Source organism: Lissotriton helveticus, chromosome 4_1 (assembly GCF_964261635.1).
Source record: "Lissotriton helveticus chromosome 4_1, aLisHel1.1, whole genome shotgun sequence".
Classification (NCBI taxonomy): Eukaryota; Metazoa; Chordata; class Amphibia; order Caudata; family Salamandridae; genus Lissotriton; species Lissotriton helveticus.
The window spans coordinates 1,817,925,435-1,817,938,726 of NC_136063.1; the positions used below are offsets into that span (position 1 = coordinate 1,817,925,435).

Genomic DNA, 13,292 nt, shown 5'->3' on the forward strand with positions numbered 1-13,292 from the left:
TATTTATTATACACTAAAGCAGGTACATTCGCACCACTGCCTCTTTATTGGCATCAGTGGACATGATAGTAATAAATTAATGTAATTTTAATTAAAGATACAAGCTGTGAATACACCTTACAACATAAAACTACTCTTTAGTGATCCAATTTTCTAAGTATGGCACTTCAATAAACATTGCGGTATATTTACTTTGTTCAGCAAGACTATGTTCATGCCGTTATTTGATTTGTGAACAGAAAAGTAGTAAATCCACCAACATGACAGCAAAGTACAACAAATGAATGTTAATTCCCATAGAGATTATAGACACAACTACAGCCCGACCTCTGAACATAATTGCACTGAATTTGGCAGAAAGCTACCTCTTGGTACAGAAAGAACGCTTTTGTTATTTGGTGTAAATCCATTTAGTAGTTTGGGAGATATTAAAGGAAAACCAAATGTGTATATCTAGACCTGTGGACCCTCCACAAATCCTGCCTATCTTGTGCAGAGATCTGATTGGCTGCCAACACTTTAACCAGAAAGTGTTGGCAGCCATCCTTGGACTGAAACTCAGATGAGTCCCAAACACAAATAAAAAAGAGAAGGGGGAAGTGTAGGAACACCCTGACCCCCTATGCCTGGTGGTGGAGTCCCCCAGGGACCCAGCCAGGGCCAAAAAGCATTTCTTTTTAAATTTTCACTGCAAAAATCATAATGAATTCACAGTAAACATTTTTTTTAAAACATGCGCAGTCTCCCGTGCTGGTTTTTCTTTTAGCCCCGGGTGGGCCAGGTCCTGGGGGCAATCGTGAATTACAGAAAAGGGGATGGGGCGCAAGCAGCCCCCTATGAAGGTCAGTTCAAGCTATGGGGACCACCACCTCCCCAGGGTTTATTTAAAAAAACAATAATGTGAGGAGGGCTGCATGGCCCCCTCCTTTGACCTTTAAGGGCCCCGGGGCCACCACCTCCCCGGAACATGTTAACATAAATTGAGGGGGGCTGCGCAGAGCCCTTTCAGATGTTAAAAATTGCCCCAGTGACCGCCACCTCCCTGTGGCACAAAGCAAGTAAGTAGGGAGAGGGGGCCAGGTAACCCCCATCCTGAGCCATTTCTTGCCCCTGGGACCACCACCTACCCGAGGCACAAAACAAATAAGTAGGGGAGGAAGGCCTTGCAACCCACCCACCCAGGTTGTTTTCAGCCCAGGAAACCACCACCTCCCTAGGGCTGGCCCCGTGCAAAGTAAAGGGGGGGGGGGTCACACAGCCCTACTCCTGTATCCAATTCTGGCTCTGGGGACCGCTGCTCACCCTCGGGAGATAGCAGTTTGCTTTCGCTTTGCAGGAGCCTTGACATACCCCACCAAGCGAGAGCAAACTGTAAATCCACTCCCAGTGGGCAAGAGCAGGAAAATTGCTCCCGCTCACTGGGAATGGAATTCAGGCAGGAAAACTGATGAAAGGATTGCTCCCATATGCAGAGATAAGAATTTTTGGGTTCCCTATATATGGAAGCAATGCTGGCTACCGCTGGAAGCAGGGAGCTGGCAGGGACAGCGGGGGCTTTGAGGATCCCTCGCTGGTCTTCAACACCGCAGACTGTGTGCTCTGGGTGAGCTCCAGGACACCCAGCATGAAAAGGTCAGACCCCAGGAGATCAAAATTGGCCCAAGGAGGAGGGCCTTCCTCTTCTTTAGTTCAAAAATAAAAGAGGAAGTACCCCTGTTTGGAAGAGATTCACCTCTTCGTTGTCTCGTCGTCTCCTCTTGATGAGGGTTTATGTTTCCACAGATCAGTGAATGAAGATGCTCCAGGAACGATCACATTGCCAAAATGACTTCCACACTGACACTCACACAACCACCGACACATCCATTCAGCCCCTCTCACATACTCTCACAGACCCACACAGCCACTCACATAGTCATCCAGCCATTAACACATCCACTCAAGCGCCATCCATTTTCAGGGCTAGTTGATTTGGCAGGTGAGTTGTTACACACTCCTTAGCGGATTCCGACTTACATGGCCACCGTCCTGCTGTCTATATCAACCAACACCTTTTCTGGGGGTCTGATGAGCATCGGCATCGGGTGCCTTAACCCAGCGTTCAGTTCATCCGGCAGCGCCAGTTCTGCTTACCAAAAGTAGCCCTCTAGGCACTTGCATTCCATGCCCGGCCCCACGCCAGCGAGCCGGGCTTCTTACTCATTTCAAGTTTGAGAATAGGTTGAGATCGTTTCGGCCCCAAGACCTCTAATCATTCGCTTTACCAGATAAAACTGGGGGCTCCGAGCGCCAATTATCCTGAGGGAAAGTTTGGAGGGAACCAGCTACTAGATGGTTCGATTTGTCTTTCGCCGCTCTACCCAGGTCAGACGACCGATTTGCACGTCAGGACCACTACGGACCGCCACCAGAGTTTCCTCTGGCTTCGCCCTGACCAGGCATAGTTCACCATCTTTTGGGTCCTATCACTCACGCTCATGGTCCACCTCCCCGACGGAGCGGGCGAGACGGGCCGGTGGTGCGCCCGCCGCTGGAAGCGCTGCGGGACCTCACCTTCATTGCGCCACAGGGTTTCGTTCGGCCCTCCGACTCGTGCACGTGTTAGACTCCTTGGTCCGTGTTTCAAGACGGGTCGGGTGGGTAACCGACATTGACGCAGACCCCTGGTGCCCGACGTGGGCCTCCCCGCCCAGCGGCGCGACGCGGTCGGGCGCACTGTGAACAGTCCGCCCCAGTCGACAGTCGTGCCAGGAGCAGGGGGCCCCGTCCCCTCTTCAACCGCCCCGGGGAGAGCGCGGAGGTGGTCGAATCTCCCTTGGCCCCGCGGACACGGCGAAGCTGCTGCCAGGGGGGTTGTAACACCCTTCGCCGGAGCGGATGGCCACCTGCCACCCAGAAGCCTTCCCAGCCGACCCGGAGCCGGTCGCAGCACACCGCCATGGAGGAAATGCGCCCTGCGAGGGCCGGGGCCCCGGTCCCGCGGAGGGGATCTGGAACTCCCGGGCCACCGACCTTCCCGCCGTGTTGAATCCTCCAGGCGGACTGCACGGACCCCCCCCCGTTTACCTCTCAATGGTTTCACGCCCTCTTGAACTCTCTCTTCAAAGTTCTTTTCAACTTTCCCTTACGGCACTTGTTGGCTATCGGTCTCGCGGCCGTATTTAGCCTTAGATGGAGTTTACCACCCGCTTTGGGCTGCATTTCCAAGCAACCCGAATCCGAGAAGACCCGATCCCGGCACGCCGGGGGCTGCTACCGGCCTAACACCGTCCGCGGGGTGAGCCTCGATCAGAAGGACTTGAGCCCCGTGAGCGACACCAGGAAGTCACTTCACTCACCGTTACTGGGGGAATCCTGGTTAGTTTATTTTCCTCCGCTTAGTAATATGCTTAAATTCAGCGGGTCGCCACGTCTGATCTGAGGTCGTAGTCGGAAGAATGATGCCGGAGCGTCAAAGGGGGTTGCTGGGGAAGACCAGGCCTCCCCCTGCTAGAGGGGAGGTGGCCTGGCATCCCAACAGCACACGCCCTCTTTCCCCGGATCGCATTTGGAAGGGTTTCGCCCTCCCCGGGAAGCCGGCCGCAGAGGTGGGCGCCCGAGGCGAGTGCGCGCAGGCAGACGATGGGACACCACAGAAAGCCACGCGCGGCACGCAGCCAGGTGCCCCGGGACGGGTCCCGGGGCGGACCGGTCGCCAGGCCCCTTTCTCAGGGGCCAGGTGCGCCGGCGGCGAACCTCCGCGGCAGGACCCGGCAAGGGACCCTGCCACGGGCAATCGGGGGGTCTGACCTTGTGGGGGGGACAAAGGGGAAGCAGAGCTAACCCTGCGACGGCCCCAGCTGCGTCCCGGGGAAGCCCCGGGGTTATTGCCGATCGAGCGTTGCAGAGAGGTGTAATAAGCGGCGTGGCCTCATTACACCTCTCTGCAACACAGCCCCCTGGCGCATACTGGAGGTTCCTGGTGGGCTAGTTGGCCCCCAGGGACCCCCAGTATGCAAGGGGACTTAATCCCCCAATTTAGTACACCCTACGGCGCGTTTGCACAGTGGTGAAGGTAGGGGGCGGGGCTTGAGGTGATATGAGTGCAAACATGCCCTGTGGCGTATTTTAAGTTGGGGAATTAATGCCTCTTCAATCCAGAGGTCCCCTAGGGGCCAACTAGTCCAACTGGTACCTCCAGTAAGCGCCACAGATCTGTGTTGCAGAGTGTTGTAAAAAGGGGGCGTGCCCTCTGAACACCTCTCTGCAACACAGCTCCCTGGCACATTCTGGAGGTACCTGGTGGGCTTGTTGGCTTCAAAGGCCAAGGAACAGCAAGAGAGCAGCGCGGCAATTTTCGTGATGGCACCGTTGTATTTCATAATCCGCACTACAACGACCATCGGGCCGCAGTCGCGGCCAAGCCCCTTTGGGGCGGAGTATGAAATACAACGGTGCCATCACGAAAATCTCTCTGCTGTTCCTTGGCCTTTGAAGAAGAGTATAGAACACGAAACGCGTCGGCTGGACTGAAATAATGATGTGCGGCATGGCGGCTGGTCCTCGCTGTTCCCTTCATGAATAAAGGTGGCGATTGAACTTACCTGTTCGTGGGCTCTCTTTACACAGGCAAACTTGGTTTGGATGTAAAACGGCTAGCCTGTGCCGTGGAGTAAGCCTCCGGTGTTGCTGATACACTCATGCCATGACGCCAACCGACGCCACCGCTTATGGAACAGAATGCCGATTTTTGAAGGATGATATTGTGCAGCGGGGACTCAAGCCATGTCCCACCACTCACTTGGGGATAATGTAAGCGTATTAGGGTGAGCAAGTGTGCCTGCTCACTGTAGAAAGATGATTGGCACTACAACGACCTTCGGGCCGCAGTTGCGGCCACGCCCCTTTGGGGCGGAGTACGAAATACAACGGTGCCATCACGAAAACTGCTGCGCTGCTCTCTCTGCTGTTCTTTTGCCTTTGAAGAAGTGTATAGAACACGAAACGCATCGGCTGGACTGGAATAATGATGTGAGGCATGGCGGCTGGTCCTCGCTGCTCCCTTCATGAATAAAGGTGGCGATTGAACTTACCTGTTCATGGGCTCTCTTTACACAGGCAAACTTGGTTTGGATATATATATATATATATATATATATATATATATATATATATATATATATATACTTGATGCGTTGGTTCCTTACTGAGGAGGAGGTCATGTGTTGGTTTCTTACTGAAGTGGAGGTCATGCATCGGTTTCCTACTGCGGCCCCGACGTTCTTGTAGAATTACACCACAGTGCGATGCATGAGGATCAGGGATGCGTTGGTTCTCGATGCAGTGGCAGCGGCGCTGCATTGGTCACTCCAGCCACTGTCCCATGATGTGTGGGTTCATGCAGTCACACAGCAGGGATTGCGTCGGAATCAGTGCAGTGATCTCGGACTTCGGCATGTGATGATTTCTCCAGCCGCAGGCAGGCTCTGCGTCAGTTTCTTCAGCGGCACAGTGGCAATGCATTGAAAAAGGGTGCAGATGCGTCTTCTCCTAGTTGCATTTCTTTTCCAGCTCCCAACAGCACGAACAACCTCCAGAGGCCCAACTCAACAACAGGAACCTCTTGGCAAGTCAGAACTCCCAGCAAGGAAGTTCAGGGCAGCTTGTGGTGAAGTCTTTGTGTCCCTGAGACTTTAGAACAGAAGGCAAGCTTTAATTCTAGCCGTTGGAGATCTTCTTCAAGCAGGATATACAGCACACAGCAACATTGTTATCCTCTCCTTGGCAGAAACAGCCACTGCAGGCAAACCCCATACAACACACAGCAAAGGAGAAGTACTTTCCTTTCAGTTTTCCCAGCTCTTCTCCTTGGCAGAGGCTCCTCTTGAGTCTAGAAGTATTCTAAAGTTCTGGGGTCTGCGCCCCAATGTTTATCAAGCCTTATCCTTTTTCCTTTTGTGGCAGAGAGGCTCTATGCTCAGTCAAAACCAGTTCTGTCCTCTCTGGTCCAGCTACCTGGCAAGAGGCGGAGATAGCATTGTGTAAGGCAGACTAGGCCCATTCAGGTGAAAGGAAATCTCCTCCCCCTACTCTAAATGCAGCCCAGGTTGATTCAGCTCAGCCCTGACTCATCCAGAAAAAGGCAGGGCACACCTCAACCCTCCCAGTGGCTGTCTAGGATGAATGCACATCTCCATCCCCTGTTACTCCGAAGCCAGACTGTCAATCCACAACACAGAAGAGGCAGACAGAATGGCTAAAAGTGGTATTTTCAAACACAGAATCTGAATATCATCCTTACTAAAAGATGCGTCTTTGTATTCTGAGTTCAAGCATACTCAAAGTTACCTTCCTATCTTGTCCCAATGGGAAGTTATATTTATCAGATGCTGTAAAGAAACTCCCATTCTATCCTATGGGGCAGATAGCCTTTCAATTGTAAAAAACAATATTCACTGTAGTTCACTATCAGTACATGTTACACACATCAGGACATGTCCTACCTTTCACATACACTGCACCCTGCTCTCAGGGGTACTTTACATGTAAGAAAAGGGAAGGTTAGGGCCTGGCAAGTGGGTGCACTTGCCGGGTCGACATGGCAGTAGAGACTGCACGCAGACACTACAGTGGCAGGTCCGAGAACCTTTTGCAAAGCTGCTTGTATGGGCGGCACATTCAGTGCTGCGGGCCCAATTGCAGAATTTGAGTTACAACCCCTCACACACACTTTGCACTGTACCAGGGAATTAATAGTAAATCATATAAGCCAATAATAGAAACACCAATCCATAATAACAATTTACACAGAAAGCATATTCACTTTAGCACGGGTCAGCAGTGATAAAGTGCCCAGAGCCTAAAACCAACAAAAACAAGGTCAACCACATGAGGCGAAAAAGCAAAAAGTCTGGGGTTAAAACGCTGAACAAGTCAGGTCTAACAGTGGAGAATACATCTACTGGACTATGACTTCAAAATAATTCACCAACCAGGAAAGGATCACAATCCTCAAGACACCCTCTTCCTAATGCAATAAACACTTCATCCATCAGTGGTAGAGGAATACATCAATGCTGTACTCCACCTGTCTACCCCTGCACGAATCTTCATTAAGGAACTAGCTCATGAGTTACACAAAGATATCACACTTAGTGGAGCAAAAGCCATCATGAGCAGGCAATAATAGAGGCACATCAACAACAACAGCCAATACTTACAAGAGATCTTTAAAGAAGAACAACAGACATTCAAAATAATGCATGAAGAATTGTCAGACACTGAACAAGGATCATTCCTATGAGGAACTAGAATAGTTATACTGAAATCCTTACAGCGAAGACTTGTTCACCTCAATCATGAGAGTCATAGTAGACAGCAAGAACCTACTCAAGAAAAAGTCTGGTTTCCAAGACTGGACAGTCTAGTGAAAGAAAGTGTTCAAATATGTTATCTGTGTCAGAGTACATGGAAGACCCCAGGACCATAATAACTACAGGTGTTCGACCTCTTGCACACAGTGTGGTTAAAGCAAACAGTTAATTTCTATGGGTTTCCTGAAATTGGAGAGTTTTTGCTAGTAGCAATTGATGAATACTCTGGTTTTCCCGTGGTTTATATGGTGTCGTCCACATCATACACTGCTGTACTGCAGTATTAGATGACTTCTTTGCGGCATGGGCATCTCATTGATTTTGAAAACGATCAAAAGACCCCAGTTTTCGGGATAGGATTTTCTCAAAATCATGGCTTGGAATACATCACAAGAAGATCGCACCTCTCTGGTCTTCCTAGGCAATGCCATGACTGAATGGTTTATGATGATCATCAAGGGGACAGTTCAGCGATTCACGCAAGCAAGATGTTGATTGGACTTTCTGTCTCATTCTACACACTGCATAGCTCCAGAGGAAGTTAACCATTGGAAACGGTATTCATAAAAAATGCTGGCCATGACTGCCCCAAAGGAAAGAAAATCCCTGCGAGATCATAACAACATTGCATCCCGAGATCAAGAAGCCAAGGCAAAGATGAAGAGGTATGCTGACATGCGATGCCAAGCGATGGCATTCACCATAATGCCTGGAGAGTTGGTATTGGTATGGCAATGTTAGAACTGAAAACATGAAGACCTTTTTCTAGAAACACTGCTAGTCATGCGTGTCAATGGCATGATGGTGAACACGGTTGCTTGCTCACACTTGATAACTAAAGAAATACTACACCCCAATAGAGGAGGAGTATTCTCTCCCTCACAAAGGAGAAGATAAAGGCAGCAGTGCCATCTCAAGTAATGATGTTGGCAACCATCCGAATAAGGTACACAACTCTCCAAGTGTAAAGTTACAACAGTAATGTGGGGTGGATCAGGAAGCACAGTGGCTAATTGAGGAAATGTGACAGTATGTTGCACACCTGAACCTATCATTCTCTGGGTCGGTTTTCTTTGTCTTGCTTTCTCTTTCACTTCATACACTTGCTTTTCTTTGCTTTTCAACTCTTATATTTTCTTTTTTTAGTCTTGATCCGTCATCACTGCATGCTCTTCTCACTTTTTACTTGGAAAAAGCAATGTTGTGTATGTTGCAGAGCTCCATGCTCCTGTGGCCACCCTGCCTGCACCCCTGCCAGTCCTCTAGATAATGGATACAACTTTCTGTGAGGATGGAGGAGGAAAGGAAGTGGTGTGGGAGGAGACACACACACAAGGACACCAAGAGGGGAAAGAAGTGATCATGAAACATGGGAGGAGAATAGCTCTCACAGAAGGAGGCCAGCCTCTAAGAGATCAGAGCAACAAAAAAAATAACTAGCTTGCATCGCCTCACTGTATTCGACTAGCCCTTAGTGTGTGTGTGTGGGGGGGGGGATTGGCCAGCCAGCTTAATACCTTCTCTATAATTCGTTGTCAATGCTATGACCAAGACCTGACATTCCTGTCCAGAAACGTCCAAGAGTACCCCATATTTAAAATGCCCCTTCCTCTGAGGAGTGTAAAGTACAAATATTCAAGATTCGATCATTATCAACTTAAGGGTGCTCATTCTCAGATCTGGACAGATTTAGGTACATTCTCCTACGCTCTATCAATAAACCTACTCCCACATTGGGTTTAGAACGCTGAAACATAGCTACCTTTAATTAAATTGGATTACTAAATTCGTTCAGAGTTCAAGAGAACCAAGATGCTCCTAATAAGACGTGTGAACATTGCACTTAAAAAGTAACAAATATTATACCATAAAATACCACAACGTAAAACATATAACAAAACGGAAGTTTATTACATTTTAGATTATTTATACACGTGTGTGTCTGTTCTGGGTCGTTCTGTATCGGGTATTCTGTATTCAAATAAAGGATAAACTTCAGATGTGGCTAGCGCCCATTTCTGATGTTGTTTCCTCGCAGAAACAACACTGTCCCTTCAGACTTAGATGTGGAGTTTTCTCCAATATCGTCTGCCCACACAAGAGGCTTCCTCAAGTCGGATTACTCTGGTGCCAGTCTAAATTCTTGGCATTCTCAGTGAAAGCAAAGCAGAGCAGAGAGCAGTTAGTTCACTCTGGGTGTTGGCAGCGACAACCTGAAGGATTTCCTGCGCTTTACTCACTAACTTTTAAACAAAGGTAAGATGCGTTTTTCATGTTTTACAGTGTCTACCCACCGCATTGAACTTGAACTTGACTTAAATTGAACATGTTACGGCGCTGCATGCCAGGCTTCTGGAGCAGTTCTAGTGTCCCAGTGATTGTGCCTTTTTTATTATTAACTCGTGTTCAGTCGGTCACGCATGGACTGGCATTGAGGGTGTATGCGCTGTACTCTTGTGCCCTTGCCGCCTCTTGGCCTGGTTCCATCCAGTGACGTAAGGAAACTGGAAAGGCTCCCCCTGCAAAGTACGTTGCCCACCACCTACCACTTTTGCAGAGGCGCCCCCTAGAACTCGCCCCCTCCCCCCGCACTGTGGGGGCTTTTGTTATGCGACTGGTTCCATCAGGGCTTTAAATGGGATGAAAAAACTAGTGGATCTCTCAAAGGGGCGTGGTTGATATAATTAAGGGCTTGGCTTAAAACATTTATGCAAACAATATGTGCTCAGGTTGTGCCGCCCGACTGGTATTTTGCTGCTTCTATTATTGCCTCCAGGTGTATGATACAACAAGTAGCATTACACCTACAACAAGCCAGGACTATTGGCTTTGTCAAAGGTAGTCAGTTGCATAAGTTATATATACTACGTGCATACATACAACTATGGCTTCGTTGTATTTAAAGTGAAAATGCTTTAGTTCTTGAGCGAGAGGTTGTGGCGTAATGACCAGAGTTGCCAACTTTGGAACCGAGGAAGCAGGTTTGAGTCTCAGTGTTGGCTCAATATCCTGTATTTCTGGGCAAATCACTTCATGGTCCATGCCTACCAAAAAATAAATGAAGATGTCCTTGATGGTGCTCATGTAAAGTACTTCGAGTTTTGCAATATAGAACTGCAAGAAAATAAAAGTTGCTTCAGAAACAGTGAACTGCTGTAGAGTTAAGATATGTTATCCATTCTGAGAGTGAGGGCGAATATGGAGAGCCCGCTAGGGACCCATCTGGGAATCCTGCTTTTAAGAACTGCAGGATCCGACCCACTTAAAGCCCTGGGTTCCATCTGATTTCACGCCTCAGGGAAGCATTTCTAAGTGAAAGTACATATGTTTCCATCATCTGGGCGTGGAACTGTACAGAAGCTCGGGAGAACCATCATATCTTTATTTTAGGTCACACAGTGGGGTCGTCAGCATGAATAAACTTAACTGGTGCTGTGGGAGAGAGAACATCGAAATATAGAAAGACTTGCTTGCACCACAACGACACTTGCGTTAATTAGCAGAAGTTTGCCATCGGAAATTTGATTTCCTTTATGTGGCGCGGTTGTACTTGCACATTGTTGGTGCAGTTGTAAAAAAAAAAAAAAATTACAAATCTGGCTGTGGTTACACCAGGCGACGTGGTTAGACAAAAATAGGTTAGCTGTCAATTTATGTATTTCTGTTCATTTCTAACAACGCTGTACAACAATCAAATATGATTTACGCGGCTACACAATGTTTATTGTTTCTAATAAAAAAAAGTACTGTGTAAAGCAAGGGCCTGTCATAACACACGGTTTAAACGCAGTTCCCTGCGTGCACGTCGCCTGCATGAAAGGTCATGTTTTTACGATGCTTTCCACAGTTCCGACCACGCCACAATCCGCCCAGGCGGGTACAAGGGGGAGTTTACTTAGAGTAAAATATCCCAGAGGCGTGGGTGCTGGCTGCTTCGGTCTGATCCTGCCCTGGCTGAGTTTATTCTCCAAAGAGCCGAAGCGCAGGGGATAGACCGTCCCAAGGGGATACCAGCTATTACACAACACGGGCGGAAGAACTATGGAATTTTCAGTTCTGCCCCTAAAAGGTTGGATCACAGATATAAGGCAAAACAATGAGAGCATACTAGAGGCAGCCAGGCGAGAGAATGAGCATTCAGTGCGGTTGCACACGTTCTCGACTAAACAAGAGCAGAATGTACTTCTATTTTTGGAAATTATCACTTTAATATACAGCATTCCACTAAACTGAGCGCTTGCATAACAGATCTATTTGCAGTCTTCTGGTTACATATTTAAATACTAGTGTGCACACTTCAAATTATCGCCTTTCATTAAACTGAATTCAATCAAATTGAGTGAAACTGAATTTGTTAAATCCTTTGTTAATTTGAATGCTATTGGCACAGGCCATATTAGTGCGAGTTATAGGCAGAGTTGGGAAGTGGAAATCTCGCTATAAAGTGGCTACTGCAGATTGCTGCCACCTAGGAGTATGTGAGAGCTAAATTTAATGTGAAGTTCAAAAAACATTCAGCCTCGGTGTCCCTGTACTAGCTCCTCTCCTCATCACGGGTGTTAACTCACCATGATCAACCAGGGGCTTAATTTGTGAAAAATGAAGTGCTGACGCCCAAAGTTATTTCCAGTACCTGCTGCTGGCCATAGCGGAACCCAAAGGCTGGCAAGCCTTGATTCCACCTGATACCGCTTCCATCCACCCCCTGTACACTTCTTGCCGTTGTTTCTCACTCCTTCGTACACTTTTTCAACCATGCTTCCTGCTTTCTACTGTTATATGCAGTTTTTCTTATATTTTAGCTTCCTCCGTCTTTCTTCCGTTTCTACCTTTTCTCTCTTGCTCTGGGTCAAAGTCTGATGATGAGAAATCAATAATGGTCACAAATAATAAGTGTGAGTGAGCCACACTTACAACTGCAGGCTCAAATTAGGCACTGGATCGACCATTGCAGATTCTCAAAACTAAATAAAGTATGATCACCATCATGGCACTCTTCAAAACCCACACCCATTCACAAAAGATCTTGCCAATTCAATTCAATTCAGCTTTATTCGATATTTTGTACAGTAAAATCATAAAAGCAACACTGTCAAAATATCAAGATTATGTAGTTAAAAGAATACCCAATACATTAAAAAAAACTAATTACTAAAAAATACATTGAATAGTAACCACTGCGTTTTTCAAAATCACATCCTTCTGATATCTTATGCATTTTCATATGATCATGCCTTTCCAGCGTTTAATAATGCTTTTCAAGAAGGAAGCGATTGACTTTGTGAAACATTCGTTATCCAGAAATTGCAAGGCAAGGAACGCAGACCTTCATTGTCTCAGTCCCCAGAGTCTTAAAACAGGTAAAATCCATCTTTTCCTTCGCGGTACACAACATTTACAAAATAAAACCACCTGCATACTTGATTGCTGGGATTGGTTATCGCAGGGGCAACTAATTAGTGTTGGAGACCAGTCGTTTAGTTCAGGAAAGCTTAAATCTAAAACAGGTTAAAACAAATCGATCATACTTACTCAATGCAAAATGTAGGTACGGCTGTGTACCATATGCAGGGAGTATAAGTTGATTGGATTGTACCGACGACTTGGCTTTCTCGCTTGCAAATCTATTTTCCTCCATGAGTGTCATACAGGATTTTAAAAGAAATTTTCTATTTACTGTGTGCAAAATATCAGTATTCTTAAAATATTCTGTGTGACCCAGATCTTTCATACATATTTTTATATAATTCAGCCAGGGGATCTCCAGAGCCCAGTCTAACGTGAGGCTGTCTTTTCAAACATCTTGGTTAATGGAAGTTGTAGTGGTTGTCCAAATCCTGTGCCACAACAGGACTGGTTGGATCTTAATTGTATCTGTAATGTAAGGTGTTAGACCTGGCATCTTTGGCATGGTTTCCCCCTATATTTTTGACTCTATCT

At 47.3% G+C, this 13,292-nt stretch overlaps 1 protein-coding gene and 1 pseudogene across 1 annotated transcript in view; one reads left to right on the forward strand and one right to left on the reverse strand.

Annotated features, from left to right (window-relative positions):
* Positions 1-1,691: 1,691 nt before the first annotated feature.
* LOC144829709 (28S ribosomal RNA) lies at positions 1,692-3,426 on the reverse strand (annotated as a pseudogene).
* A 6,164-nt stretch (positions 3,427-9,590) lies between these two features.
* Positions 9,591-13,292, forward strand: part of LOC144829368 (xaa-Pro aminopeptidase 2-like) — a 449,433-nt gene continuing 445,731 nt past the window's right edge. The window contains exon 1 of the mRNA XM_078688440.1: positions 9,591-9,608. The gene's annotated coding sequence lies outside the window, so the exon portion shown is untranslated. The remainder of the gene's footprint in view (positions 9,609-13,292) is intronic.